The sequence below is a fragment of the Mustela nigripes genome, chromosome 12 (assembly GCF_022355385.1).
Source record: "Mustela nigripes isolate SB6536 chromosome 12, MUSNIG.SB6536, whole genome shotgun sequence".
Classification (NCBI taxonomy): Eukaryota; Metazoa; Chordata; class Mammalia; order Carnivora; family Mustelidae; genus Mustela; species Mustela nigripes.
The window spans coordinates 7,066,419-7,092,863 of NC_081568.1; the positions used below are offsets into that span (position 1 = coordinate 7,066,419).

Sequence of the window (26,445 nt, forward strand, 5' to 3'; positions counted from 1 at the left end):
CCATTTCACAGGTGGGCCTCAATGTTGCCTGATTCCTTACCACACAAAGCTCAGTCCGCTCGATACAAACAGGAGATGTGGTCACCCTGAGACACAATGGATCTTTCAGCAGATAGATATAGGACCCAATGACTCCTGACTTGTATTTTTCCGATGACAAATAAACCAACACTGGTTTATACAAGGAGGTCTTCCTATAAGAGATTACTTTGAAGATGCTGCTTTTAGAAAACTGCTTTATTTGAACAGAACTTCATCACAGAATGAAAAACAAAACAAAACAAAACCTTCAACCATGACAGAGCTAGCTGTCCCAACCATTAGAACGTGACTGCGAAGTGTCTAGGGCTCCTACGTTTTCAGAGGAGAGTTCAACATAGTCAAGTGATAATGATCATTGAACACACACGTGCGGAACAATCGCCGGGCCTCAGAGGTGTGAAACGATGGGAGGAAAGGAATCCACGCACTTTGTGACAACTCCCAGAGGACAGTCACCAGAGAACACCTAGAGGAACTTGATTTAACGTAATGCATGTGTTGGAAGATGAAAAATAAGCATTTTCTTTAACATGAACTACATTAAATTCAGAATTTTTGTAGTATTTTTGTCCTCAATCTTTTTTCTTTCCAGTTGGCAAGGTGTCAAAGACAACAGAAAGTACTTCCAGATGGTTGCCCTAAGCAAACCGGTGGAATTTTCCTTTCAATAAAATGGGGAAATATGCAATCGAGGCCATGCAGAACACCTATCAAATCAAAATGCCTACTGTCTGCATCGTGAGCATTCACTCACTGGCTTATGGTCTCACTCCATTTCAAGGAGTTTCTCAAATTCATATAACGTTCTGCAGAGCTAGCGATGGCTCCAGATCTCCGATTGAGCTCAGAGATACCGTCTGTGAAATCTTCTATTGTTTGAACATTTTCTTCTTTGGATCACAGCTGAGAAAGGGGAGCAGCAAAACAGTAATACATTTTTAATTGCATCCTTTCAAGGGCAGCTCTAACCTGCACTCACTCAGCTCAATAAACAATGTGGGTTTCAGGGATAACAGCAAAAAGATGTTCACTGTCATTCCGAGCATATCTTTTTCTCTAATCCTTGTGTTGTTTTGGAGAGTTGTCAGGAAAACTAAGGAAGACAAATGCAACGATGGTCGAGGGTCATCATACCATAAATTAATTCTCAAAGTTCTTCTCTTGCCTTCGGTCGAGGGGATTGGGTTGGATCTGTTCCCACGTTTCACTTGAGCACATAAATGAGGGGGAAAAGCTTGAATTGGAAATGCGGGAGGTCAGGAAAGAGGGAGGCTAGCCGGGAGCAGCGTCTGTCCACTCGAACCCACTTCTGATTACTGGTAACTATGGGATAAACCCCTCCGTCATCCAAGGCAGGCCGCATGCTTTGCAGCAATTAGAACTAGGTAGAGCCTCCAGGAAAGAGAGAGCAAACATTGTGACTGCCGGTCCCACAAGCTAGCTGCCGGCCAGGGCTTTCTCCTGGATGGAAGCTACTGGCCTGAGGTCAGGAATACGGTCAAAGACAACATGCAAACAGCAATGCATCAAGTCCTAGGCCCGGCCTTCACAGATATGTCGTTACACAAGTACGCACAGTGTCTTCGAGACTCGCATTGTCCTATTTCTAATTGAGTGCATTGAATGCATTGAGACCAATAGTTCAAAACCAAGAGCGAATTTACTCCCTCTGCCTGGGAACATGTGGCAATTCCGAGTGGCCGTCACAACTGGGACCTGCTACTGACATCCTGTGAACAGAGGCCGGGAGGGCTGGTACGTACCCCGTAAAGCACAGGGACGCCCCCGCCCCCAAAAGAAAGTTTCCAACCCGAAAGGTCAATAGTGCTGAGGCTGAAAAACTCCTGCTTTAGAGTGAAATTTCAAAAAAAAAAAAAAAAAAAAAAAAAAAAAAGATGGAATTAAGTAGCATGAAAGCACTGTAATGAGGAAAGGAATCCATAAGGCCCATTAAAAGATGTAATCATCGGCCCCCACCCCTGATTCCAGTCCAAGTCCACCAAGTAGTAGAAATTCCTGCCAGGCAATAGGAAATGGCCTTTATCGTCCACATGTGACATCTGCTCTCCACAAACCACAAATACCGAGGGCACACTGAGCGGGAAGCTCCGTACCCCTGAAACGTGTCTCAGCTCCCCAAACAGGAAGCCTGGCAGAGTCACTGGACAGCTTTCTAATTACCTCTTATATACCATACAGATTCGCTCTCTGTTCCGCCGTGTGCAAAAGAAGAGAGGCAATTTATAGCAAGCGTTTCGACTCTCTGCTGTATTATTTTAAGATGCTGCTGCTTTTACATTTTATCCATAAGAAGCCGCACTCGAATAAATAAAAACAGTTGGACACAGTTCACAGACAAGTTTTTCAAAGAGCACATTCTTAACGTCATAAGCTGTGACTTCTAATTAAATATGCTATCCTATGGATTGTATAGGCAGACTCTAGTTCCCATTTCCACCGATGTACAGCATCTGCTTTCCTGCAGCACTTTTTTAACTTTCTCACATGTGTCCGTGTTTGTTTAAGCCTTCGGGGGGATCCAGCTCGGGCATCGCCCCACCGATTCCAGCCACTCCCCAGCACGGCCTGTAATTTGCGAAGTAGAAACTGGCTCCCACCTCTTGTTGTTTCCAAACATAAGGGGAGTGGAAATGATCGTGAAGGTTGAATTCTCCTGATTCCATAACTGCTTCCTGTCTTGAGACATCTTCCTTCACTTCTAGACCATTTCTTAATCACCACTGATCCTGGGATCTGCACACCCCCTGCCAACTGGCCATTCTGATTGATAATTTCATTTTAAAATGTATTACATTTCTCCTGTCTTAGCTGAGGCTTTGGTAATAAATCAGCACAGACCGGGGCGGTGGGGGGAAGAAGGGTTAAACGACAACCAGTTATTGTCCCAGTCCCGGAGGCCGGCGTGCAAGTCCAAGACCAAGGTGTGAGCACAGCTGAGTCTGGTAAGACCCTGCTGTCTTCCCTCTGTGTCGTCACAGAGCAGAGTGGGGAGAGAGGAAGCGAAGGAGGAAGACGTCCCTCTCATGTCTTTTCTTTTTCGTTGTTGTTTTTGGGGGCTCTTTTGTTTGTTTGTTTGTTTGTTTCCAGCATCCCTGGATGGGCTCGAAACTCATGTCTTTTCTTTAAGGGCATGAATCCCACTCATCAGGCCTCGATCATCACCTCCCCAAGGGCTCTCCTCCCAACACCATCCCATTGGGGGTTAGAAATTCAATGTAGGAACTTTAGAGGGACACAAACACTCAGTCCCTAAGGCCTCTTCTACGCCAGCTGGAGCTAAAACAGGGGCACGCCTTCCCCTGCCATGTTCTTTGCCTCCGAAGCAACGGTTCTTGGTTTCGGGGTGCAAGACAGAGAACAACAAACGAGCAGCAAACACAACTCCTGATGCTGATGAGAACGAGTAACGGGGTAGAAAGTCCCAGAGACGAGGGCTACTAAGAGACGGGTAACAGACGGGTAACAAGCATCTTCCCCATTCAGGACAAAGTAAAGGACAAAGAAGATGTCTGGCCAGACTCTGTGCCTCACTCGGGAAGTCGGGACAGAGGCGGAGGAAGGATGGTACCAAATCCTCCCCACATTCCCACAAAGGCCGGAGACAATGCACCTCTGAGTGCGGATCAGAGGGGCCGAGGCAGTGATGGCGTTCAGATGCCGGCCACCTCGCTGCCGCATCTTCCTAAGCACAACGGTGCAGCCTCATCTGTCACCCGCCGCCCACAGACCAGCCTGCTAGTGCAATGACAGCGGGGACAAAACGGGAGGCGCCATCCTCCTCCCCGGCCGGCAGGCACGTGCGCGCGAGTGCGCGGGAGATTTACAAGTCTCGAAATGACACCCAAATGACTTCTGTTTATTCATCTAGGGAGCGTTTCATTTCCTCAAGAATCAGTGTTTGACAAGATACGGAAAAGCGCAACTAGATTTACGCGGCGCCAGCAAAAACACATCCAGCTCTTGGAAGAGAAAATTAGGAACAACTTTTGCTCGTCTGGAGCAGCAGGGCACGAAAAGTGACGATGAGCGCAGGCCCTTTGATGTGCATCCCAAAAGCCACTGGAGTCCATATGCAGCCAAAGGGCTGGCTTCAGGGTGTGTCCTGCCTGGCCCCCAGCGGCCACCTGGATTCCAGATGCGGGTCGAATAAAGGAACAGGGCTCATTCCAAGGCCAACACCACAGCCTGTTGCCTTGGTGCCACTGGCTGGTACGCGTGCACACGCGCATTCCATCATGGACCATGTGCAAAGCACGGGAGCGCTTCCAACAGGACCAGACCGGCCGCTGAAACCCCTGGAAACCTCAGGAGCGCCGCCGGCTCGTGCACATGTGTGCGCACGTGACTTCTGCTCCCTCTCGCCCCGTGGGCCTTCCTACTGCTAAGGAAGAGCAGAGCGCCCCCCCCCCCCCCCAGAGGAGTGCCGGGAGGTCACAGGCTATTCAGTCCCTCTGTTTATAGGACACCTTGCGAAGAAAAAGATAGGCGTTCACCATTATCGTTCACCCTAATTCTAATTCTCGCCATTACCCGTAACACACGGGGCAGTTAGGGGTTTGCACACAGAGAAACACAGGAAAAGGAGACCCAAGAAGCATTTTTTTTTTTACTTGTCCAAGGTTAGGTGTGCTGGAGAGAAAGGGAAATACTAAGTATCTTCTATCAAAAAGCTAAGGGCAGGCTTAGAGGGTGTCTAATCCGCTGCTGGTGCATGTTGAGCTCCTAAGACAAGGAAGCTGAAAAGGAGGAAGAATATTATCAGAAGACCTTCAGAAAGGATTCTGCACATCAGGAAGCAATGGCTGGGGTGGGGAAGAGTCTACACCATTTGTGGAGTTACTTTAAGCCCTTGAAAAAAATGAAAAGGCTCTTGTGAAGATCTTACTTCTATCTAGACCTCGGCTAAGTCCAGAACAATAGGGTTGGAATTCCTAGTCCCTAAATTCCCACACCTTCCTACTTTTGCAAGTTCAATGCCAACTGCTGGGCCTTTGCTTGGAGGCGGCTTCTCCCTACCCCTGCCCCCGCCCCCACCGACAGAACCCCTGTTAACAGTCTATCAGACATCCTTCCAAGATCTTGTTCATGTTCATGTAATCATGTACAAACACATGGATACGGACTTGGAAGATAAGGGTCTTCCTGCTGAAAAATAAGGTCTACTTTACTCACTTAATATTACAAAAATCTAAGCTAACCGGGTGTGATTTAAACTCACCTTGAAACAGATGCACGCTCTCTGAGACATTCTTATGATCTAACTGGTACATAACCTACAATTCTTGACACATCCTCAACATGCAAGGTAGTTTTCAGGAGGCTTTGGGGGTGGGGGCAGGCACTGAAAATAACACTAGCAAGAATACCTGACACACATACTCTTCTCTGCGTGCATTTGCGTTTTTAGTTTTGTAATCTGTATTCCCAGAAGGGGTACTACTGGGTCCCAGAATTTGTATATTTTTAGTAGGAACTACCAGAGTGCTTTTCCAAAAATGTAAACAATTCCCATTTCCATCAGGACAGGGTGTGAGTCCCCTTCATCTGCATATTCACCAGCAGGGCTCTGTTTTGTTCTGGCAGAAGGAAGGAATTTCAGCTACGGAGGGACCATGGCTGCATCGACTTACTGAACCTCAGAATTCCCTCATTTGTGAGTTGCTGATTCATGTCTTTGCCTATTCCCTTGTGGGTTATTTGAATCTTTCTTACCAACTGATTCCTCTTTGTAGATTAGAGATGTGAACCTTACGTCTATCACGTGCATCGTAAAAACTGTCTCTATGTTATATCTGACTTGTTAGATTGCTTCCCTCATCTTTTAGCATACATTTTTTGTAATCACATTTGAGCTCTTACGTTGTCAAAAAAGAGGAGGAAATAAGCAGAAAAATCCTGATCTACAACTGCTAAAATGAAGACTAAAAATCCTCTGAAATATAAGCTTGAACAGAATCCAGTATAAATAAAACTACATGTCCAAAAATGCATTCCTTGCCATTGGCACAAAGGTTGTCTCTACGCTTCCTGGGCTGACAAGAACTTAATCGCACAGAAAGTCAGTAACGTGGCCGGTCCAACGCCTTGTGCTGGATGCCACTAATGGGCCACTCAACCCTTCTGAAATCTAGGCAAGCCATTGGTCTAGGGAACTTCCAGCTACAAATCCTAGTCTGTGCCAACCTGAGCAGAACCCACAGGGACCCTATATGCTTTGCCAACAACCATCTCCGGAAGGGGGAGAATCGGCACCCCGAGGGGGACAGTGTGGGCAGGGTGAATCTCGAGGAAGGGCTGACTCTCTATTTCGTTAAAAATGGTACGTCTTTTTCTCCACTTTAGAGATGAACAAGAGCGCTAACAACAGGATGCGTCCACCAGAGAATCGGTTTCTCTCATTGTCATTACGAGTTTTGGTTTCCCAGTTGTCACCTTCCAGAACGTTGCCAGTAATAATGCCATAGGCCTTCCCGTTAGGTGACAAAGAGGAAAAGAAATGTATGGCTCGTTCCGCCTGACGCTCCCAGGCATTTCTCGGTGCTGCCGGCTTCGTACGTCCTGTTGGGTTTTGTCAGATAGTCATGGCCGTCAACAATTAGGAAGATGCTTGATGGTGTTTCTGATCCCCAAAACGGTGGAGTGACATTAGTCTTAAAAAGGGCGACATGGGGCGCCTGGGTGGCCCCATCATGAAACGTCTGCCTTCGGCCCAGGTCATAATCCTGAGGTCCTGGGATGGAGCCCCACATCCGGCTCTGCACTCGGCAGGAAGCCTGCTTCTCCCTCTCCCGCTCCCCCTGCTTGTGTTCCCTCTCTCTTCCTCTCTCTCTTTCTCTGCCATTTAAATAAATAAATAAAATCGTTATTTAAAAAAGATTTCACCTCACCAACCCCATCTGAAAGCCTGGGTCAACCGTAAAATCTCATTATAGCCGCAGGAGACCCGCGCTCTGCCCTCACGGACCGCGGAGCCGGCAAGCATTAAAGGCCTGATCTGTTGAGGTAAATCCCACTTTTACATTTCCCGGCCCTCAGTGAGCTTCGCCTTACATCTGAGAACAGACACCAGTGCCAGCTGTACCCCCGAGGTCTGAGCACCACGGTGCGGCCGAGAACAGAAATCGGATCGCATTAAAATTCAGGCTGACCATGAGTTCAGGTGCCACAAGCTTCCTTCGGACCCCAACTCAGCTGTTCTAAAAGGCATCCTTGGGAAGTGATTCTCAATCTCTAAAAAATAACACAGATTTTTTAAAACGGATCTATTATACACAATAGTGCCTATAGCTAAAATACTAATACGGTGTTGTATATTTATGTTATTTATGTTTGCTGAGAAGGTAGATCTTAGGTTAAATACTCTTAAATACTCTTTAAAAAAAACAATAGTTTGGGACCCCTGGACAGCCCAGTTGGTTAAGTGCTTAAGCGTCTGCTTTCGGCTCAGGTCATGACGGAGTCCCTGGCGGGCTCCCTGCTCTGGAGGGCGCATGCTTCTCCCTCTGCCTGCCTCTCCCTTTCCTTGTGCTCACTCGCTCTCCCTCCTCTCTCTCTCTCTCCTCCGAACAAATAAATAAATACAATCTTTTTTAAAAATAAAAATTAAATTTTAAAGAAAGCAATAATTTGAGGAGGTCATGGGTATGTTTAAGATCCTGATGCTTGCAATGGTTCACAAACTCATCAATATATGTAAATACACATTTAAAGAGACTCTTTTTATTGGCTTTTTTTTTTTTTAAAGATTTTATGTATTTATTTGGCAGACAGAGATCACAAGTAGGCAGAAAGAGAGAGAGAAGAAGGGAAGCAGGCTCCCTGCTGAGCAGAGAGCCCAGTTCTGGGCTCGATCTCAGGACCCTGGGATCATGACCTGAGCCAAAGGCAGAGACTTTTAACCCACTGAGCCACTCAAGCACCCCTTTTTATTGGCTTTTATAAGTCAGTCATTTATATCAACTAAGTGGCTTTAAAAAAAAAAAAAAAAAACAAGATCTTTTAGACTATTTATATATAATGGCATTTTTCCCATGGAATAATCCCCCAGAAAAAAGTAACTTACTCTTCAGTTCAGTTTATCTGTTTAACCACGGCTGGATCCCCGTGCCTTACAAGTTACCATGTCCTTTTCACAAAGGTCTCTGTGCGGATGCTGGATGCCCAAACCCATTCGTTCTCAACATACAGGCCTACATCCTGGTTTGCTAGAGAACATAGCTGCCCTGGGGAACCTTAATGGCCAACGTCAAATCTTATTTCCACTAACTACGAGAAAGGTGAGCTTTCACCTTTGCACGAATAAGCCAAATGCATTTCTCTCTGATGGAAAATCAAAGTTCTAAGCCACTGGCAAACCTCTGGGGACACCCTGAGTTTCATCACGCTGATCCTCTAATAAAAGGTGTTAACAATGCTAGTGGGGTTAAGTCAAGTCATTGCAAGAAATCAAGCACAGAGCGGCTCTCTGGCCAGCATCGCTATCCACTGCATTATTCTCTACACCGTATCACAGTCTCCTGCCCAGCACATTGCAAATACTCATGGAGACTGACTTAGTCAACAAGTATGCTGCCTGCTGCCAGCTCAAGGTCCCTAGAAAAAAAGTACAATAATTTAAAAAGCAGAATGCAAAAACGGTAGGGCAAATCTGTATGTCAGACAGCAGCATTTTGGGACCAAGGAGAACGGGACAGATCATTACAACCCGTGTCCCGCCTTGCCCCACGCCTCCCAAGCCTCAACTGCGGAGAGCCTGCATTTACGGAAAACAGCCTGAACTGCTCTCTGGAAGAGAAAAAGCAAAATAAATGCAGACAGGGACTTCCACTGCAGACTTCAAAGTGAGACTCTGACCTTATTTCCTAGAACCAGGATGGCATTTAATGTTACAGCCGTGGAGAATTTTTTGGCTAAGATGCTGAATGAAATCTCTCTCGAGGGGAGAATTCCCCCTGGGACTTCTTGTCATCTTTAAGATCACTTCCGAAGTACCAAAGCACTACAGTGCCAGGGGGATTATTACGAAGAGCTCTCCAGCAGATGCTGGGACCCTCCCCAAACGCTGCAGCGCCCATGGTTCTGTCTACGGCACTGTTTTCCTCCCTCCGGCGTATCGGAGCGGAGAGCCCTGGACGGTAATCACCGTGGCCATGTTCGCGGCTCCCCAGTCTACCTCTTGCCCCGATCCTTCCCAGATTGTCCGGGTTCACACAGTCACCTGCCTGTTCTCTCCACTGGATCAGAAATGAAAGCTGTCAACCCAAAATTAACAGGGCCCTCGAAAAATTCTGATTTTCCCCTCCAAATCCTGCGTCTCCCCTGAGCCCAGGACTTCCGTCTCCATAAATGGTCCATCACCCACCGTCATTCTCAAGTCCAATACCTACAATTTCTTCTTAATTTTTCTTCCTCTCGTCACCAATGCCCACGCCAGAGCACCATTGACTCTCCTTCTGAGAACACACTAAACCCACCCAGTTTTCTCCATCTTGACCAACCATGTCCTATGCGGTGGCCCTTGACCACCATCATGCCCTACCCGGTCACCTGCGATGGGCTTCGAACTGGTCTTCCGGCTTCCCCTCTGGCTAATCCACCACCCACTTTCCCAATTCTGACTCTGACAATTTTGAACAACAACTGAAAAATGCAGTAAATCCAGTCCCTCTACAGGTTCTACTGAGGCTTCTCAACGCCCATAACGAACAGTCCATATTTGGTGTCCCGCCCTGTGAAGCCCTACACGCTCTAATGCTCACCCATCTTGGTGGTCAATTCCCACCACTCTCCCCTCCCTCATTACATACAGGCCAATCCAAAGTGGCCACCTCGGCACTCTCTACCACACGACCAGTCCGGGCTCTCCACATTGCACTGATCGCTATACCATACTCTTCTTATTTGTTGTGATATAACTAAATATTTATATATGTAACATGTAGCTACCATAGATATATTATATTATATAATATATATGCTCTATAATTATTGGTTATGGTCGAACTCTCCACCTAAAACATATGCCCCGTGATAGCTCAGAGCCTCTCTTGTATACCAACCAGTGTGTTTCCAACCCCAGAAACGGTCCTACCCACCGCATGTGCTCAATAATGTCTGCTTGGAGATGTGGAGATCTCCAACACAAATTCTTTCACCTTGCCAGTTTCCTTACAACTTTCAAGGAAAGGGCTAGTGTTTTCCATCAATAATAGAAACATAGGGATGCCTGGGTGGCTCAGTGGGTTAAGCCTCTGCCTTCGGCTCGGGTCATGGTCTCAAGGTCCTAGGATCAAGTCCTGCGTCGGCTCTCTGCGCAGCAGGGAGTCTGCTTCCTCCCTCTCTCGCTGCCTGCCTCTCTGCCTACTTGTGATCTCTCTTTCTGTGTCAAATAAATAAATAAAATCTTAAAAAATAATAATAATAGAAACATAATGTCCAATCAGACATTAATTGCAATGACAGCTAGTCCTCAATGACCCCCATACACAGGAAGGGATACAGGAAAGTCACCATTTGTTTATACAGATTTACCCACGAGGGATCTTTATTTGAGATTCACCACCAGTTATGTGTTTCCTGCAAGAAAATTACATGTGAGAGTAGCTTTAACCCTCAAAATGTCTGCCAGCTCCAGGAAAAAAAACCGAGACACTATCTGCAGAAACCTAGAGCTCTTCAGTGTGCCACGTTTAAAACACGCAGGTTCTGCTGCTTTACAGTGTTTGTACATAATATTCTGCTGCGGGAGCTCTCCCCACGACCTTTACAAAATAAAGGGGGCGACACATACACTGGATTAAGAAGGTACAGTATCCACTGGGCTCAGCTATCCAGACCACCTTTGCATGACCTTGGTGAGTTTCTCAACTTCTCCAAGCCTCAGTTTTCTCACCTCTCGACTGGGGATAATACTAGCACCGGCTCTGCATGTTTGTCGAGAAGATGAAAGAAAGTAAGTAAAGCAATTGTAACGGTGTCTAGAACGTGGCGAGCACCCACGTCACGTGAGCCGTGACAGGAATTACTGTCAGGTCATTACCAGTGCTTCTACACAGTTTCATACTATGAAATACTGGAGAATCTTTATTCAATGTGTACTGCCATCACGACACTGGGGAGGACTGTTGAATGACATCCACTGGTGAACTGGGCCAAGACCTCCTTCAGACCCAAAGAGGGTGAGCTCTGCGGGTAGCTAGGGGCAAACTAAGGGTATTTGTCCTGGGGAACTGGCCTGGGCTCAGGCTAGGGAGAAAAAGCTACTCCAAACGAATCAAATCTCCACAAACCAGGCATCTGTGGGTAGAAAGGTTCATTGTAGGCATATCTGACCATTTAGGATTTCCTCAAAAAAAAAAAAAAAAAAAACAAAAATTACTTTGTAAATGATTTGCCATAGAGACAGACTGAGAATAGGAAAACAAGAGTCAGTGGGGCACCTGGGGGGCTGAGTCGGTTAAAGGGTCCTACTCTCGATTTCAGCTCAAGTCATGATCTCAAGGTTCTGAGGTTAAACTCCACCTTGGGCTCCATGATGGGTATGGAACCTGCTTGGGATTCTCTCTCTCCCTCTGCCCCACTCCCCCAATTAATGCGCACGCACACATTCTCTCAAAAAAAGGAAAGAAAAAGAAAGAAAATAAGAGCCAAAGCTGGTATACAAGACACTGAACATTACAATCACAAAACAAAGCTACCTCATAATTCATAATTACTGTGACATCCCAGAAGAAACTCCTAAGACCTTTGCACAGAACTTTTTTACACCTAGATTATGAAATAATCTTAGATGAGCATAACATTGTACATAAAATAGAAAGTTATGAAAAGACATGTAATCAGCTCCTAGAAAATACGGCCACAGAATGAGAAAGCTAGTATATAACTATGTATCAAATTAAGAAGGAGAGCATTCCAAGAAAATAGAGAAAAGTCATAGCTACCTGGGAAAAAAGAGCTAGACCTGTCAACAAAGATGCTTGGTTCAACGGCGACACTTTACAATAAGCACTAATAAAAGGAAGTGTGTGGTCAGTCATGTCCTCCACTGCTGCTGTCCTTTCTTGCTTGGCACCTACTGTGGGCATGCCCACGGATGCCTCCTACCTGATGCTCCCACCTGGGCACACAGTGGCAACACAGCAGTTCCCAGCCCTGGAATAGCTGATAAAAAAGGGGGGAGACTGTCCACTGTCTGATGAAAAATGTGTGTGTGTGTGTGTGTGTGTGTGTGTGTGTGTGTGTACACACATCCACAGACTCTATTGTGTTCACAGCATCAGGCTCGTGAAAAGATCATTTATTTAAAATAGCTGTGGTTTTCCTCAATTGGGCAGAGACTGTAGCAGCCCACAATCACTTTACCAAAAATCCAAAGCAAAGACACAACCCTGGGCTTCAGCACACCGTTTTTAGACATTTGTTTCATTAATTGGAATCCTGACCTAGTGGCCTTCATGAGTCTTAATAACATGATCTCTGTCTACATTTGTATCTACGACTCTATATACCTACATGTCTACATGTGTATCTCCATGTAAGTTTCTGCATCTATATATCCAGGTCTGTATATTTCTCTACGCCCATCTATATCTATACTTCTATGTCTATCTACCCATATCTACCTATATTTATGGCTTTATCTACATTAACCCAACTATAGATATATGTACACATTCAACTGACACAGATTTGTGCCCCCAGCATGGCAGGGACTCCATAAGGACACATCACTGTGGTTTTGTACAATTCAATATGTACATTTCAATATGTACATTACAAATTGACATTTCAGTTTTCCCAGCACCATTTATTGAAGAGACTGTCTTTTTTCCACTGTATATCTTTTCCTGTTTTGTCGAAGATTATTTGCCCATAGAGTTGAGGGTCCATATCTGGGCTCTCTACTCTGTTCCACTGGTCTATGTGTCTGTTTTTATGCCAGTACCAGGCTGTCTTGGTGATCACAGCTTTGTAGTAAAGCTTGAAATCAGGTAGCGTGATGCCCCCCGTTTTATTTTTGTTTTTCAACATTCCCTTAGCGATTCGGGGTCTCTTCTGGTTCCAAACAAATTTTTGGATTATTTGCTCCAGGTCTTTGGAAGAATACCGGTGGAATTTTGATTGGAATGGCATTAAAAGTACAGATTGCTCTAGGCAGTATAGACATTTTAACAATGTTTATGCTTCTGATCCAAGAGCATGGAATGGTCTTCCATCTTTTTGTGTCTTCTTCAATCTCTTTCAGGAGTGTTCTGTAGTTCCTCGAGTACAGATCCTTTACCTCTTTGGTTAGGTTTATTCCCAAGTATCTTATGGTTCTTGATGCTATAGTAAATGGAATCGATTCTCTAATTTCCCTTTCTGTATTTTCATTGTTAGTGTATAAGAAAGCCACTGATTTCTGTACATTGACTTTGTATCCTGCCACGTTGCTGAATTGCTGTATGAGTTCTAGTAGTTTGGGGGTGGAATCTTTTGGGTTTTCCATATAAAGAATCATGTCATCTGCGAAGAGAGAGAGTTTGACTTCTTCATTGCCAATTTGGATACCTTTTATTTCTCTTTGTTGTCTGATTGCTGTTGCTAGAACTTCTAATACTATGTTGAACAAGAGTGGTGAGAGTGGGCATCCTTGTCGTGTTCCTGATCTCAATGGGAAGGCTGCAAGCTTTTTCCCATTGAGGATGATATTTGCTGTGGGTCTTTCATGGATAGATTTGATGAAGTTCAGGAATGTTCCCTCTATCCTCATACTTAGAAGCGTTTTAATCAGGAATGGATGCTGGATTTTGTCAAATGCTTTTTCTGCATCGATTGAGAGGACCATGTGGTTCTTCTCTCTTCTCATATTAATTTGTTCTATCACATTGATTGACATTTCATTTCAATAACATGTACATTACAATAGCAAATTGACAGGACATCGGCCTTCAGAGTTCTGAGCTTGCCTGAGCTCCATGACCTGACAGCCACCTGTATTGTGCTATTTTTATGTTTAAGAATATCTACTCCTTGAAGAGGATGCTGATGAAATTCTTTGTGACACCGACAAGAGGTCCAAATGCTGAATTTAAGAAATGCAAATGCCAAGAAGGAACTGACATCTGATCCTACCATGCAGAGAAGGGACCCCTGGTCTCTGTCCCCATGCTATTAAGTACTGTCACCTTCCCTTTCAGCCATCTTCCCTTCTCACAGACAACCATCCGGGAAGAAGAGACTTCAGAGGGACCACACACCCTTTCCTCTCTAGGATACACTATGAAGAATGTTTCCTTATACTGGGAGATGGCAAAGACTACTCAGAAGGCAGGAGACTGGATTATTCAGGCCCCAGCTAGACAATCTGGTGACCGGCTATAATGGCTTCAGCAAATCTAATTATTTAATTATTGTAAAATCATGAAATAAACATCTTAAATGCAGCACAATCAGAAGGCTAGAGAGGCACATTTTTATTGCACTCTTAAGGACCGTTAGAGTAAGTTATGTTTTACAAAATTTCGGTCTAAATCACTTCATTAAATAACACAAATGTAATGAGTGCTTATTGTGTGCCAGAATGTTAAGTACTGGGAAGAGAAATGCAATCAAGCCAAGGGCTTCACAGTCTGAACAGAGAAGACTGCATGGATCCAACTTTAAATTGCCACTGTGGGGACATGCACAGGAGTGCGGGGACACAGAGGAAGGGCGACCTCATCCATCTGGTCACGGAGAGGGAAGAGCGAGGTCCAGAGAGGTGACATGTGAGCTCAGAAAAGGTGAACTAGCAAATACCCACCCGCCGAATATCATGGGGAAAATTAAACCAAACACACCAAGTATAGCTGGAATTAAAAGGAGAATAATCGTATTCCTTCCTCACGCAGCGAGCTCACAGAACGCCAGGCCCGTGCCCAAACTAGAAGTAGGGTTTTTCTCGCCTAACTGGGAAAATCCCAAAAGATCAGTCCATCCTTCCATCCATCCACCCAACCATCCACACCTCTATAAATCCATCCACTCAACAAATAATTATTGACAGCTTTTTATTTCTTGGGCTCTTCTCACATATGTCTGGAGATGGACTGGTGATCAAAACAGGCAAAAACCTCTGCCCTCATGGAGCTTACACTGGGTGGGGGGGAGGGCAGAGATTTTGCAAATGGTGGGGATGGAGGGCAAAGAGGCCAGGTCAAGACCTTGAACGCCCAGGGCCTCCAGGGGGCAAGGGAATGAGCAATTGAGCTTAAGAGGAAGTGGCCAAGAACATTTAGGAACCGCAGCACGGCCACGTGCCCTGAACCAGATGAAGAAACTGCTTCAAAGAACAGGAAGGGACGAGCGTAGGAACACTGACACGTGACGGACGGACAGACTGCCAAATGCGATGCTGACGCAGCCTTGACCCCTCGGGTCAGCAACGTGACGTTAACCGGTGACCGGAAGACACAGTTCTGATGGAAGACTGGCGGTCAAAGTGAGTTCAAGCGGAAAGGCAAACACGGGAACTGGGGACGAGAAATCCAAGCAAGTGCTTTTAAGGAGTTTTTCCATTTAAAAAAAGGGGGGGGGGGCGGGGAAGGAGAGATGTGGGTTTTAGCCGGAGGGGAAATGAAAATCAACAGGTCATTTTTTTAAGAAGGTAGATATTTGCATTCCTACTGGAAAGATCCAGAAAAGATCCAGAAAATGAAAACTGGATGCTGGAAAGAGGAAAGAACAATGTCAGTACTATTTTTGACTAGGAGAGAAGGAATGCGGTCTCGGTGCCCAAGCTGGAAGCATGGCCTCAACTAGCCTTAGTCTGGGTGGCCACTAGGTGGGATTCATGATTGGCCAGCAGAGAAAGTGCCTTACCTTTCAACCATCCCTGTGGCAGGAAGGTGGCTTGCTGTGGGAGCAGGAGGCATAGTTCTCAAAAGGCATATGGGGGTGGGGCACCTAGGTGGCTCAGTAGGTTAAGCCTCTGCCTTCGGCTCAGGTCATGATCCCAGGGTCTCGGGATCGAGTCCCACATCGGGCTCTCTCCTCAGTGGGGAGCCTGCTTCCTCCTCTCTCTCTGCCTCTCTGCCTGCTTGTGATCTCCATCTGTCAAATAAATAAATAAAATCTTAAAAAAAAAAAAAAAGGCATATGGCCTCTGAGCTCTGAGCAAGGCCGTCACCCCCCACCCACCCAAAAAACAATCTGAGCTTGGTAAAAACTTAGACTTGCCCGCCATATTTCTGAATGCTGGAAACCTAAGATCTGTTCACTATTCTTAGATACCCTTATATGAAAATATGGTGGTATTTACTTCCCAGAATCTCCTGACCATCTTTCCAACCTTTGCTTTTTCTGCTTCGGTTTAACCAATAATGGTTACTGTCCAAAGCCATAAGCAAAAGCAAATGAAGCAAGATGACTCTGATCCCTTTGTGGCCTGGAAGGCTAAAAGAGATACAAACGCACATGAAAACCACATGAAAAGCTCCAGTGGATAAAACATGAGCTGATTAGGTTTGCAGCCCTGAAGCTCTAGGATCCTCTCCAAGGCTTCTAGAGGCCACAACACAGGAAAGCCCCCAAGTCCCATGAAATTCCAAAATCCAAACACGGGGTCATTTTTTATGCCCTTAGGAAAGTTCGGCCAAAAAGATCTTACGCACAGTTTGATCAAGGGGGCAAAAATCCTTACAAGCACATGTAACCTTCAAGCCCAGCAATTAACCTCACACACACATCCACCCCTGGAACAGGCACATGAGAATGAACAGCACACGGACGCCATCCCCAGCCTGACTCAAACACGAAGCAAAGGAAAGAAATGGATTCTGAACTTGACCACACATCTGTGATTCACAAATATTTAAAGCGGTCATAAAGCCAGAACAAAACATACTTGGCAGACACTCACTTAAAATGAGGAAAAGGGCCAAAATCCCATATAGAAGAGACAGCAAGATTTCCCCAGCTCCATGATGGGAATCCTTATGTATTCCAACGGGGCTAGCGGAGGCAGACAATTGTCCTGTCAGGGAACTTGGGAAATGAGGAGTAAAGTGCATGTGACCAGGCAAATCAGACCCATACAAGCGTCCCCAGATCTTCTCCTGGAGATTTTCCATCAGGCTGACGAGGAAACAGGATAGGAATAATAAAGAGTGGAGTCCACAGCTTTAGTGTTTCCGACATTATTAAGAATGACAGGCTGAATCTTCAATCCAAAATACAGACACTCAGCATGCTTGAGCAAGTGACGCTCCTGTGCCAGTAATATACATAGAAATGCACCAAAAATATCATGGAATAAAATGGCAATCAGCACAGCGACACCCACGGAAACACCTGAGCGCCCCGAGTCGAGTGCAACGCGGCGAGCACGTTTGTTTTCCTACTTAGTCTCTGTCTCAGCAAACCCGATCAAACCTCTCACTGCCTCTTTCCACTCTCAGCTGATGTTCTTTCACTTTCCTGATTTTACAGCCAAGACATCTAGAAAACCAAGTAAAGTAAAGCTAGAGACCAGAGTTGTGGTTGGATCTGTCCAAACCTGGGTTGATCTCCATCTCAAAAAAGAGAAATCCAGTCAGTTGTCTCTCTTCTGGAATGTGTAAGCTAGGAACCATTGTTGCAGACACATGATAATTCATAATTAAGTTACTATTTTTTTTTTAAGTTACTATTTTAGGTGAGTGCTCTAAACTCAGCAGATGAGGACGTCAACCGATGCATGCGGGTTCCACCAGCTCAGCCTCGATCTAGCGGTCACACCACGTAACATTTATTGCGAACACCAGAAGTTAGGTACAAACATGACATGCGAGGAAGAGCCCTGAATCAGATCCAGCACAATGGGTTAAGTTCTATTATATAAAAAGTACTGAAACAGTTGTGAAAATATAGGCAAAAGCTGTAGAACATCTCAAAATGCAAAACCTAACCTTTCCCTAACCAAGGGGATTAATCAAAGAATGAAACAATTCCAGGCATCTGGCCGTAAACTGGATTTCTATTTGTAGGAAGAAGCAATGTGCAGCTGAGATCCCTCATTCCTACAAATATCCTAATGCTCTGAACATTCTCATGAGAGTAAAAGTGGGGGTAGATTGTTGTCAGTGAGGAAAAAGAAAGGCAGACTATGAGACAAGTTACAAAGAACAGGATCTATTTTTAAATAACTAAAGTGGGGGGTGCCTGGGTGGCTCATTGGGTTAAACCTCTGCCTTCAGCTCATGTCGTGATCTTGGGGTCCTGGGATTGAGCCCCACATCAGGCTCTCTCCTCAGCGGGGAGCCTGCTTCCTCCTCTCTCTCTGCCTGCCTCTCTGCCTACTTGTGATCTCTCTCTCTGTCAAATAAATAAATAAAATCTTAAAAAATAAAAAAAAATAAATAAAAATATAAATTACCGAAGTGTTCTCTGAGTTAGAAATGAGAATTTGTAATAATATCAAAAGAGAGTAGAGAAAAATCTTTATTAAATTCCTAAGCACCGATTTTATTATGAAAAGAAAAAATATCTGGCAACATTGTAATAAATTTCTTCAGATTTAAAAGGATAAAATCAACAAGCACATGAAATGGGAAAATATTAACAAAGAGTAAATGTTAAAAACAAATTCTGTTAAAATCTATAAAGGAAGTGCTGAATCTCAATGACTAAATAAGCATAAAATAAAGACAAACAATTCTCTTACATATGTATGTTCCCTCTCTCTCTCCTTTCTCAAAGTAATGGTTAATTATCACTTAATTAAGGGCCACCTGCATGGCTCAGTCAGTTGAGCACCTGCCTCTTGGTTTTAGCTCAGGTCATGATCTTGGGGTTGTGAGTTGGGGCCCCAGGTTGGACTCCTTCGTAAACCTGCAGCCTGCTTAAGATTCTCTCCCTCTCCCTCTCCTTCTCTCCCCAGGCTCACATGTGTTCTCTTCCTCTTTAAAAAAAAAAGGGGGGGGAGCTCCTGGGTGGCTCAGTGGGTTAAGCCTTTGCCTTCAGCTCAGGTCATGATCCCAGGGTCCTGGGATCGAGCCCCGCATCGGGCTCTCTGCTCCACGGGGAGCCTGCTTCCCTCCCTGCCTACTTGTGATCTCTCTCTGTCAAATAAAGAAATAAAATCTTTAAAAAAAAAAATCACAAAGTTAAAAAAAATTTAACCAAATAACATAATGAATAATGGAGCATATCAAAATGAAGGAAAAGACAAAAAAATTAATGATGCTCCATGATACTGAGGTTTTACTAAAAGAGACCCTCTAACATATTATTAGTGAAGCATAAATATCTATAACACTTTTGCAAAGGCAGTTGGCAATCTTATTGAAAATGCTTGGTTTTGAAATAGTAAGTCAACTGAAGTTATTCTGATGTAATGAATGAACCTCCAATTAAAAGAAAGCTTGATAATAGTGGTTGTTATTGTTCAAGAAACATACACTTTATGCACCGAATATCTCCTCTTCACAATATAGGCCGTAGTGTGAGCTACAAAAGCTGGAAAGCAGGACTTAAATCTAGGTATAGGAGAGTAAGCGGCACATCCCTTGGCAAGAGAGCGGAGGAAGGGACAGAGAGAGAGAGACTGAGAGAGTCCCAGGCAGGCTTCACACTGGGCTGAATCTCACGACTACAAGCAAGATCATGACCTGAGCCAAAACCAAGAGACGCTGAACTGACTGACCAACCAGGAGGTCCCCCTTCACCCATCTTTTTAGATGACGATCAGTAGCATAGTCAGGTAGGCCTTCAAGTGCCAGAAGTATCTTTTCATAAGAAAAAGTTAAGTACAAAAAACACAGAACCACCTCATTTGACCTATGTGGCAAAGGAAATCACCATGCTATCCCATGATTTACGTACATCAACCTTATCCAAACTGGACTCTTATAAACTTCGGGTTTTGCTCATAACGAAAGAGGAAGATTTGATACCAGAACACTTTTGAGCAACACCATTATCAGACAGCCCATAATAATTGCATGTTTGCCCCAATAAGTATAAGCAATAGTATGTTTAAGCTATGTTGAAGGGTGTAAAATAAAAACGTCACATTTAGAAACTCTACAGAGACCAAAAGAGGAAATGGCATCTGAACTTACTTCATAAAAGAGCTATACTTTCTAGACTAACAAAAGACACTAAGGGAACAATGCGTATCAAGTCTACGTTGAGCAAAGCTGCTGTCTAGGTGCCTGCCTCACGCTAATACACTGGGGGCCTAGAGACTTCTGTCAAGCACTGGATACAAGACACACTTGACTGGAAAGAGTAGGTTTTCGCAATTCTGGTAGACTTCATTATAACATTATAAGTCACTTACGATTAAATTCTGAGCATCCAAGCCAAATGTTGTGGAAGGACTCATACCTACTGGCCACTAAAACATGCTCATTCTGTGAGATCTCACTCTACGAGATCTTTGAGTGCTCTAAGTGTGTAGATCAGAGCTCAGTCAACTCTAGAGCCTGTGGGCCAAGTCCAGCTCAGCTCCCCCGGTTTTGCTAAATAAAGTTTCACTGCAGCACAGCCCCATTTGCTCGTTTACCTCCTGTCTGTGGCTGCTTTAGTGCCACAGCACAGAGTTGAGTTGTTGCAACAGAGATTACAAGGCCAGCAAATCCTAAAATACTGACTACCTCACCCTTCCCAGAAAATATGTGCTGTCTCCTGATTTAGACTGCTGTTCAAAAAACTAATTTCTTAATATTTGTTGTAAGCTTCTCTTTCAGGGGATCTTTTCCAGGTAGGGAAGAAAGTAAAAAGTGTGTCTGCCTTATCCTCAGCCAGCATTCCTTATGCTAGGAGGCAGTATTACGTTAGGATTAAGAACACGGTTCAAATCCCAGCTCTGCCTCTGACTGTTGGGAAGCTGTGAGATTACCCCACCTCCCTGTGGCTCCATTCCTTTCTGAAAGCTTGGTCATTCACTGCCATTTGTAACAGCAGAGATAAGTGTTACTCATAAGCTATCAGTGTCACTATCTACAAATCTGTCGGTTTCTTCCTGTCCCATTGAGGTATCTGACTTACCAAGGAGGGAAGGGGGGGGCGTTTCCTGGATCATGTATCACACTAAGGATCCACAGCACCTGGGCGCCCTTGAAAAAAGAAAAGAAAAAAACAGATCCCATTAATCCATTTTAAAGGAGGCTCTGGTCATTGCTTATCAATTCTAGAAACTCCCATTAAGGCCCAGCACAACCAGCGAGCTGTTTTAGCCAGTGTGAGTCCTGCAGCAAAGGGACCCAGGACAGCTTGGAAATGACAACAACATAGCCCACACGCTGATGGGTTTTCTTCTTCAGAAAAAGAAAAAGAAAAATCTAAATGCTGCTAATGTCTGCAAACAAATCTCATGAAACAACCAAAAGGACCATCATCTCGAAGCCATTTGAATTACGTTAAGTATTTTGAACATCAAATTCAGGTTGGTTGTGTGAATTTACCCATTTTATGATGGCCCTTTCATCCTCTTTTGGGGGGTATATTGTACCTTAAGTAATGCATTTGAAAAATAAGAAGTAAAGGCAGAACGTATAGAATAAACTATACCAAAAAATTTCTTTGTATTTTTATTTACACATTAATTTATTTGGTGCACAATGTTGAGACTTCATTAGGAAAAGAACCATAAACCATAAAAGTAGTCACTTCACTAAAATCAAGTAATCTCATTCCCCCAGCTAACTGCCCCGCAATCTCTTCAATTTAAGATAAAAATCCTGAAAACCTGATACTCTAATGTGACAGAAAGACTACCACAAGACACCATGAATACCAGAAACTGAAGAAATGGAGCACTTTTCCTTTCTGATTCATAAAGAAACATGTCCATTAGTAGTGAGGGATGCGTATCATTTTAAATCCTGCCTTGTAGGGCTCATGCGTGTCCTGCTGTCCTAGTTCACAGCTTCTTTCTACTCCCCACGCTCTGCAGCTTCTGGCTCCCAATAAGCCTGGAACACACTGACATTGCCTATCCTGACATACACACTTGGGTAGCAGCTAGAATGATGATGAGAAAAAGGGAAGAAGATCTTCCCAGAACATTCCGGAACATTCTGGCTATTCCTCTCTGCAATGATTCCCACACTGTCCACTTCAGTCATTATCTAAAGGCCATCTGCCTGCAGAAAATAAACTTAATTACAGCATCTGGAAGTTTGTAAAATTTCAGATGGGCCAACATCAGCCAGTTGGAAGTCCTGAGGTTCAGAGGCCAGAGGCCTGCAAATGGCTAAGCGATGCTGTCTCTCCATCCTGATCCCTGCTTCCACAAGGTGCTTTTTGTTAGTTCATGGGAAGCAAGGGGACAATCCAAAGCAACACATTCAGAATTGCCCAGCAAGGCTCACACAGCCCAGGTGCGCACACACAGTAAAGCATCGCCAAGCCCAGTGTGGTCCCAGCTGAGTCTTTGAAAGCCCATGACATCATCCTTTGGACAGGAGGAGGTGCAGATGCAAATCCTTGAGGCCAAAAGAGAAGTAAGGGAGCTCTCCCCAAGGTAAGAAGGCATACTCAGCCCAGGAAAAATTCCTAGGAGCAGCCAAATCCTTTCTCACACCACCAGTAATATCTCCTTTGGGTGTGGCAACAAACATGCTAGTTGGAACTTCTTTATAAAAAAAAGCATGTTTGAATACACCAGCATCCTCTCTTGAGCCCTACAATCTATTTTACAATCAGCACTAGCATTTCTTTGTATTGGATTATTTCGTAGTTAAAATTCAAGTGACAAAGTGGTGTCGTTGCTGCCAGGATTACCTGGCAATTTCCACAGCCTTGCATGTGTCAGAATTAAATTTAAAACAGGGTTGATAATTAGGCCTGGAGGCTGAGCCCTCCCATTCTCCCTCAGTGCAGTCCTAAGTTAGCGGATATGGATATGGTCTCCCCACTAGGACATCCAAGGGTCAGGAGAGGATGGCCACCTTCTTAAATACCAAAAGACCCAGAGGCCAAAAAGGACACTGTTGTTCAGAAATCAGAATCATTGACTCAACCAGATAACTAGTCTAAGAAGAGGACATCCCAGCGCGGTCCAGGCAAGGACAGCCCACAGCCCGGAGGCGCTGCTCCAGAGCCAACTTTCTGACTTCGAAATAGAGCCCCTTCCTTGTGGGAAGGCAACACTCCAATGGCAGAATGTCCAACACAGCGTTCACATGACTTGGAGAACACCATGACTCGCTTCAGAATCCAAAGCTTAAACTGGAAACGGCTTCCCAAAGCAGGATTGTGAGGAAGACACCCTGAAAGGTTCTTACTCTGTGTTTACATCAATGGTGAAAAAGACATTTTACATCTTGGGGCCTGATGGCCAAGTAAAAGCATTGGGACCTTCTACTCCGCAAGGTCAACCACCTGAAAAGATGGCGTTCCACCCTCTACCTGAATACGCCACCCTCCACACGACACCCACACGTGCCAAGCAGCACAGGCTCGGGAGGAGAAGCCACAGCAACAAGGCAGTGACCTTGTATAAGAGCTCAGTGAAAGTCAGGGACAAAGCCTCCTCCAGGTCTGCAGGCTGAGCACTCCCCTCCCCCCGCAGTGACGTCACAGATTACCTGGTGCAGAAACCATAAATCACTGACATATTCTAGAAAAAGGAGAAGAAAGTCAAAAGGTAAAGAAACTACAAAGCCCCAGAGGGTTGCCTCGGGCTGGGGGTTGGGACTATTTTAAAATGGATATTTAACTACCCATTGAATAAGAAACAGTTTAGATTTTATTAAAACAAAAATGTCCCCATAAGTAAGGGGACATCAGCCCTGTCTGCCTCTGCCTGTAGATTCTCCAGATGGTTCGATTCCATATTATCCTTATTCCTCTCTTTTCGCTCAGGAGCCCCTTTAGCAGAAACAACAAGTGAAGCCCTGTGCACCAGAGTTCTCAGGGAGAGCCTCACTCCAGAAAACACTGCCTTGCACACGCGCGTGCCCCGCTATCCCTGCAGCAGCCCTTGGTGATTCACAAGCAACAAACCTTCCCTAGAAGCTGCACCCCGGAGCCACCTTCACGGGCTCTTAAAACTGTCTCTTCATCGAAATGCATAAATAAAGTTTAAACATCAATTATAAGTTACGAAGGGCCCATCAGCACAAGGGCTTCTGTTAAAATATGCAACCTCCCCAGCCTGACCTACTCAGAATGAGGAAAAATGGAGATTTAAACATTCTTCTAGAAACCAAAGGTCAGCTGAGCGGTGGCCTTTCTCCTAAAGATACAGGAGAGAAATTAAAATTTCAGGTCAGTCTTAAAAGCTCAATTTAGAAACTGTACCACAGTAAAATCACAAGGAATACAATGAAAATAGATGAGACCACCTGGCATCATAAAGATGTTGAATGGAGTCATGGAAAGAAACCCTCCCCTCCAGGCACAGGCTCAGAGCACCTATAAACTGTTAGACCAGGGTTTCCCAACTTGCAAGAACTGTACCAGTGGTCACGGGGCTCCACTAAGCGACATCTTGTCCTCAGTCCATCAATCACCTGTCACACAGCCCCATGGCCATGCTCGGAAGGTGGTCAGACGACAAATCTAGAACCCAGAAAGTCGCCTAAGGTGGAAAAGCGGGACTGGAGGGGCTGTGAGGGCCAACACGGAGAGCGGGAGGGCCGGCCTCTGCTCGGACTCGTGGGGTAAGACAAGAAAGCAATTGGGAGAACGGACGGACTCCCGGCGGGAGCCCCGGGCTGGGGAGCAGGCACAGACGGCGTCGGGGACAGGCTGCTGCCGAGCGTGGCCACGCAGGGGCAAGGCTCAGGGGAGCCACTCCACGGACCTCCCAGACCAGAAAAGCAGCCGATGAGGGAATGGTATCCTGGATTTCATCCAAAGGAGGGGGTCACTGAAGGCTCGTGAAGCAGCAGAACGAGGGTGGGACTGAGGACGATCAGTAACACACGGCAGCTCTGCAGGGAGACAGAGAAGACGGGGAGAAACCAGGGCCAGAAGCAGCTGCTACTGAGAACTGGAGATTTGAAAATACTAAAGAAAAAGTAAAAACACACCCCAAAAAAACAAAAAAAAAAACCCGCAAACAAAAAACAAACCCCCACACAACTATAAATCACAGCCCATTTTGCAAACTATTACCTGTACAGAAAGAGTCTAGAAACTGGGCACGGGCTCGACAAGCAAATGTCCCTGGATGTAAGACAATAGTGCAGCTAACGAGCACGCGAACTTTCTGGCTGCGAGCGGACGCTCGGATTCAGGGAGGGATACGGAGGCCACTGCTCTGGCCGGGAAGAACCATCTGGAGAATCTACAGGCAGAGGCAGACAGGCCTGAAGGACCAGCCGACTCCGCACACGCGGCCCCTTTCCGAGACCGTCTGTAGCTCTGCTGTTCCTGCATGAGGTCACCTTGCACAACCTCCGTCCGTCACTCACATACATGAGCCCCCCCGGACCGTGCTCGGAGAAGTCAACATTTAGGGGAAAGAAAGATGCTGCCGAAGGACAGGGAGGCTCCTGTGGGCTGGGAGGCGGGGTACGCACGGGGCCGGAGAACCCCAGCCATGCAGAGAACGAAAGGGGGGCGGGGGCTGGGTGTCTCAGTCAGTGAAGCGTTTGTCTGCCTTCGGCTCAGCTCATGATCCCGGAGTCCTGGGTTTGAGTCCCTCGTCGGGCTCCCTGCTCCGCGGGGGAGTCTGCTTCTCCCTCTCCCTCTGCCTCGCCCCCCACTTGCACACTCTCTCTCTCTCAAATGAATAAATAAAATATTTATTAATAAATATTTATTATATATTTATATATAAATATTATATATTAATTATTATATATTATATAATATATAATGAATATTTATTGATAAATATTTGATTATTGTCAATTATTAATATATAATACATAAATATATATTATTTATTATATATAAATGTTTTTTATATATTTATTATAAATAATTATTAATGTTTAATAATAAAAATAAATAAAATATTTTTTTAAAGATGGTGCCCGTAGCAAGAACAGAGAAAGGAACTGAGGAGGCAAACGTGGCAGAGAGGAGTGGGGCGGGGGCAGGACGAGGGCGAAGGGAGCAGCTGGGAAGGAAGGAAGGGAGGGACAAGCACCCAAGAAGCAGCAGGCAGAGACCTGGGCGCTCGGACAAGGTGCGGGTTTTTAAGGACAGAGGCGTGGCGGCAGGCAGCCTGGGGCCCTGGCAAGAGGGAGGAGGGCGGGACCTCGGCTCCTGGCCACGCCCACATTCCTAAGCAAAAATTCGAGTCTTCAGGAAAACCCCGTGAAGCTGGAAAGCAAATGCACAGAAAGCGTAAGACGACGAAGGTCTATGGTGACGGTGGTGGCCGGTCTAGCGCCGTCCCAGGTGTGTCTGCAGAGCAGCCTTGCTCTTGGCTCCGGCGGGGCGGCTGGCACCAGGGGCTCCTGGGGGAGCAGCTCA

The 26,445-nt window shown here is 45.4% G+C and overlaps 1 protein-coding gene across 2 annotated transcripts in view; it reads right to left on the reverse strand.

Moving 5' to 3' along the window:
• The window catches only part of SEMA5A (semaphorin 5A), a 444,506-nt gene that overhangs the window by 315,464 nt on the left and 102,597 nt on the right, over positions 1-26,445 (reverse strand). For both annotated transcript variants that reach the window (XR_009407368.1, XM_059416873.1), the window contains exon 3: positions 21,058-21,125. The gene's annotated coding sequence lies outside the window, so the exon portion shown is untranslated. The remainder of the gene's footprint in view (positions 1-21,057; positions 21,126-26,445) is intronic.